At 41.4% G+C, this 6,000-nt stretch overlaps 1 protein-coding gene across 3 annotated transcripts in view; it reads left to right on the forward strand.

The window, feature by feature from the left end:
- The window catches only part of dhrsx (dehydrogenase/reductase (SDR family) X-linked), a 35,481-nt gene that overhangs the window by 28,228 nt on the left and 1,253 nt on the right, over positions 1-6,000 (forward strand). The window lies entirely within an intron of this gene.

A 6,000-nucleotide genomic window follows, 5' to 3' on the forward strand; every position in this document is an offset into this window, starting at 1 on the left:
GAATCTTGAATCTTCACAATGAGTGGCTGGATCAGTTAGCACTTGCTCTAGAATGCCTGCTAAGTATTTATTTATAAAGCACATTTAAAACCAAAGTGCTGTACATGACTGATCCTTAACCTCTATGATACATCATTAACAACATAACATTCACTTTGATGCAGAAATAAATGTCCAAAGCTGCAAAGTTAAGTAAGCCAACTGGTAAAAATATGTTTTCAGTCTCGTTTTAGAAGTGGGGATATAGTGAACATATCTGATTTCTAATCCATAGCCTTGGAGCTGCAACTGCAAAAACTGCCTTCTTTGTCTTGAACTGAGAGCAGCTAGGAGCTGATTGGAAGATCTCAGGGATCTGGAAGAGGAGTAGGTTTAGAGTGATTCTGTAATGTAGGACAGGCCAACTCCATGTATAGCCTTAAAAACAAATAAGAACCCTATAACAGGAAGACAGTGGAGGGAGGCTAAAGTCAGAGTAATATAATCCTTTTTCTTTTTGCCTGTGAGCTCTTATGCTGTTAGGTCTCATTGACAACCATGTAAAGGCCATTACAGTAATCTAGGTGAGATGAGCGCATGTATGACCTTCTCCAGATCCTAGGGGTATATAAATTACTTAATTTTCGTGATTGATTGAAGATGGAAGAAACTAGATTTGTCAACAGAATTAATCTGTTCGTCAAACTGAGACCAAGACCACACTGACATTCTTAACCAGAGGTTTGACATCCAGTTTGATTGCATCCAGGCACTCATAAAGATGGCCAAATGAGCAAAAATTAGTAGGCCTCAGTGGGAGATAGAGTTGGGTGTCATCTGCATAAGAGTGGGACAGAATGTTATGCTTGCTCGTGATATTGCCCAATGATACTGCATACATGTTGAGAGGAGTATAAGTATAGACCCTTGTGGTACTCCATGCATGATGATAGTAGTAGGAGAGAAGTAATTCCCAACATTTACTGCAACTGTTGTAGGGAAACCATGACGCTACCCCACTGAGACCAACCAAGTGCTCAAGATGATTATTAACAATGTTGTGATTAATCGAATTGAAAGGTGCATTAAGATCTAGCAGGAGTAAAATGGCACAATCTCGGAATCTACAGCACACTCAGTGCTATGAAGGTGTTGGAAACTAGACTGAAAAACTTCAAAAGTGTCATTTTTAGTGAGATGAACACATAATTGTGAAAAGACCACTTTTCTAAGAACTTTGAAAGAAACGGTCATTTCAAAATTAGTCAAAAGTTATTAAGTGTAGTAGTGATATGATTTTTGATATGCGGTTGCAAAAGCACATTTAAAACCTATTTGGACAGTGTTTATTATAGACAGCACACTAAGACTTGTTGTATCAATTGCATCAATAGACGTGGCTAAAAAGCAACACATTTAGCATTAGCACGTTGAAAATGCCAGACTGAGAGTGGAGTCATAGCAGGGTGTGTGATATTAGACCTGATTTTCTTAATTTTGCCAGTAAACAAAATAATTAATCATATTAAAAAGAACTTTCCTTCCTTGATATGATATCAGAAAAAAACATTTCCCTAGCAGTTTTAGCCACTTCCTGGGAAGCAGAAAAGCAGTTCTTTAAGATAAGATACCTATGGCCTGCCTTTTCCATTTCTGATCTGCTATCTGAAATTCCCTTCTAAACCTCCAGGTGAAAGCACTTAAGCAGGGCTGTGACCTGAGCTTAGCATGCCTGGTTTTAACCGGAGCAGCAGAGCTGAGGATGAACAGTTCGAGTAAAAATTAACTAGTTCTTCAACACTCCCACTAGGTGTTGTAGGCATAATATGAGGAATTCTTAAAGTAGGCTTCTGAAAAATGACTAATTATTTGCCTGATAGCAACAACTTGTGGTTCAAGTACCAGACGTTTCACATGGTAACAACAGACTGAAAATTACCTATGACCATAAATGAGAGAACGAGATCATAAGTATGATACTGATTTTGTAGGACCCCAAATGGACTGTACAAGGCTAAAGAATTTAAAATGTGCTTAAATAGGTTTTCTGGGGCAGCAATTATGAATGTTTAAATCTATCAGTATTTGATAACTGAGTAACTGATATCAGTAACTGAACTTCAGAACTAGTGAACAATTCAACCAGAAGAACATGAAAACTGTTTTTTAAAAACCACCACTACACCTCCATCACATCCTGTATTCTTCGGGAGTCAGTTATAGACATTTCCAGTAGGGGACTTAATTCACATATCCCAAGGCATGTTTCTGTCAGAAATAATTTGTCCAGGTCATGAGATAAGAAGAATTCTTTCAAAATAAAAGTTATGCTCTCATAGCAGCACCATCTTCACTGAAGCAATCATCAGTGCCAGCCCATGAGAAAAGTCCAGTCCCTGTAGATCCTTGTAATCCACTGCTACGAATATAAGGGCACGACCGGAACCAGGTTAGCAGGTAGAATGCCTCTGAGTTGTATATATTATTTCCAAGAAACATTGACAAATGCTCTGTGTAGCATGACCACCGCCAACTTCCAGATCAGCAGAGATTTTCTGAGGCATGGATTAGTCTCCCCATCTTCACCCAGACCCCACCACATCTGCTGCGTTTTCTGAAACATTTCCCCCGTAATCTGTAATCACTCTGCTCCAACTCCACTCCATCTTGTCTTATTCCCACTCCTGGCTTTCTTCTCATTCACAATGCTCAGTAACCCTTCTGCTCCATCACCACTCCATGTTCTTGTGCTTCCCACTCCTCATTCACTCTTTGCTCAAGCCCAAAAAAAGCTTATATTTTATGTGCATTAAACAAATATAAGTTCTTAGCATACAAAAATGTGATATTTTTGAGACATCTTTATAGATTCCACAAATCTTTGGAGGGAAAACCTCCCTGTACTCATGTTCACCGTTAGAAGTTTTAATCAGTCACTTAGTATTAGTAGACACTTGTGATATGTGTGAAAATGCCTAGAGAAACAGGTAAAATGCATGTAAAAATGTAGGGGAAATTGCACCATGGACCATTGTTAAGTTTTGCACTGGAGCAGTACTAGAGCGACCTTGGAGATAGGGAAGACACTGATGCTCCTGCTTTAGGAAAACCTGCTCCTTGCTGCAGGCGAAACTGCTGTTCCGCTCCCTGCTCTGTTCTCACGCCGCACAGCTCACGTACTTTGTAGCCAACAACCACATCCGGGCCATCACGCCTCCAGTGCAGCATGGCTGAGGTTCAAATTTGCCCAATCGTGTTTGCTTCTGCTGTGCTTGTTACAATGCTTAAGATGCCCAGCAGACTTTAAGGCTCTCTGTTCCACAGAGATTGTTGTTGGTGGTCAGTGATGGACTTGCATCCTTTTCATGGGTCAGCTGATGGCACATACGACAGCGCATACAAAATTATTGTTCAGTGAGTGCTTTAAAAAAATTGTAGGACTAAAAAAAAAAGCATCTTAAAATAGCTTAGTAAACAAATCAAAGACTAATGTGTGTGCCTCAATCTTTGTAGATACTTTTTGTACATTTAGCAAAACCAATCCATCCGCATATATCATTATTCTTGGAAAGAGAATGCACGTAATCATAGACTCCAAATCAGATACAACTCCAATAGACCTTTCAGTTGAAACCTAGTACAATATTGTACTAAGTGCAGTAGTGTAGGGTGCTTGTGTATAGCAGGTGGATAATGCTGCCAAAAAAAAAGGTAAATGTGATTGAAGAATGTCTGAATGGCATGACATATCTGAACATCAATACTGAACAAGTTCATCCCATCGTCACTACAGTTTATCCACCCTCAGATGGACACTTCAGGTCATAATGCACCATGTCACAAGGCACAAATTGTCCCAGGAACAGGCAGTTTTTCAAGGCAGTTTTTTTCACTCACTTGCACAGTTCTTGCATCTGTTGGGTGTCTTTGGGATGAGATGGAAAAGGCTCTTCACAGTGGGGCACAGTAGGAGAGCAATGTGATCTACAGAACCTACAAGACGCAGTCATGTCCGCATGGTACAGCATTCCTGCAAAACACATCCGGCATCCAAGCTGAGGTGAATTCATGCTGTTTTGAAGGCCAAAGGAGGTGCAGTGTGCTCTTAGAAACATATCATTACTGTTGAAACAAACATCAGAACTCAATTTTTGTGTTTTTTTTTGTTTTGTTTTTGTTTTTTTACAGGAATTTAAAAAAAATAGTTCAGCTCCCCTTTGTGTTATGGGAGCATATTTAATGAAATGTGGACCAATAGAAAATTTATTCCAAATAAATTTGTCATTCCAAATTTACTTGGAATGACATTTTGTATCTCTGGTAGATAACAATGTTTTCTTCTCTTATAAAGTTCATCTCTTTAAGTGTCTTGTTATGATGGTGATGATTATGGGAATTTCCTGCGTGGTGAATCGCTTTAGCAGTCAGCTCTAGTTTTCACAAAGCCTACAGTCTCTCCGTGTCCCACTGATAGGAGGATTTTTCTCTCCTTTGTGCAGAATATTGATTCCGCCCCAGGCTTAGCATGCGGAGAAGGCTCATCAGCTTTAATCCACATTCCCTCAAATGAGAGGAGCGTGGGGGAGAGCAGAAGGAACATAAAGAAGCAAAAGGAGCATAGGGAATGTGTGAGAGCATGAGGGAATGAGAGGGAGCATGAGGGAATGTGAGAGAGTGTGAGGGAATGTGAGGGAGCTAAAGGGGAGTGTGAGGGAATGTGAGGGAGCGATAGAGGGGTGTAAGGGAATGTGAGGGAGCATGAGGGAATGTGAGGGAGCAAAGGGAATGTGAGGGAGCAAGAGGGGAGTGTGGGGATGGGAGGGAGCGAGAGAGGGGTGTGAGGGAATTGAGGGAGCGAGAGGGGAGCATGAGGAAATGTGAGAGAGTGAGGAAATGTGAGGGAGTGAGAGGGAGCAAAGGGAATGTGAGAGAGTGTGAGGGAATGTGAAGGAGCGAGAGGGGAGTGAGGGAATATGAGGGAACGAGAGAGGGGTGTAAGGGAATGTGAGGGAGCGAGAGGGGAGCATGAGGGAATGTGAGAATGAGGGAGCGTGAGGGAGTGAGAGGGAGCAAAGGGAATGTGAGAGAGTGTGAGGGAATGTGAAGGAGCGAGAGGGGAGTGTGAGGGAATGTGAAGGAGCGAGAGGGGAGTGTGAGGGAATGTGAGGGAGCGAGAGAGGGGTGTAAGGGAATGTGAGGGAGTGAGAGGGGAGCATGAGGGAATGTGAGGGAGTGAGAGGGAGCAAAGGGAATGTGAGGGAGCGAGAGGGGAGTGTGAGGGAATGGGAGGGAGCGAGAGAGGGGTGTGAGGGAATGTGAGGGAGCGAGAGGGGAGCATGAGGGAATGTGAGAGAATGAGGGAGCGTGAGGGAATGTGAGGGAGTGAGAGGGAATGTGAGGGTTCCGCAAGAGCAACATGCTTCTACGATAGATCTTCTAAGTCCACAGTGGCGACGCTGCTAAATCTGTGGGTGACCATTCTGGGACTTCAGAAAAACAAACTTCATGGATGAGACATGATTCTAAAAGTTGCACCTTTGTAACCATGGATGTGATACTGTACTACATTTGAATGTTTCTGACATTTTCGTGGTCACTATAGTGTATTAGATATGCTAGTGACCATTGAGTCTAGGGTCTCAGGATTAGCATACTATGAGTTGAGTGCTCGCCTCTCCACTCCATCTTAAATATAGGCTCCTTAAAAACAACTTTGTGGACACCCTTACACTATGGACAACAGCCATTGTGGGAAACTGGTACAATTTCCCAGTAGTAGCAGATTTGTTTTTGTTTTTGTTTTTTTTAACAAACTATATTCCAGGATATTTTGTTATATAAAGAAGTGTGTATAGGGTATAGAATTAGACTAATAGACTTTCTAATAGACTTTAATTGAAAATGTACATTAAAAGGCCATGATCACATTCCAAAGGGAATTAAATGAAGCATTACCAGTTTAAATTAAACATTCATTTTGCTATCCAAAACAGTTTCAAAGTCTCTTTTATCAATATTTAC

This window comes from Electrophorus electricus, chromosome 16 (genome assembly GCF_013358815.1).
Source record: "Electrophorus electricus isolate fEleEle1 chromosome 16, fEleEle1.pri, whole genome shotgun sequence".
Lineage (NCBI taxonomy): Eukaryota > Metazoa > Chordata > Actinopteri > Gymnotiformes > Gymnotidae > Electrophorus > Electrophorus electricus.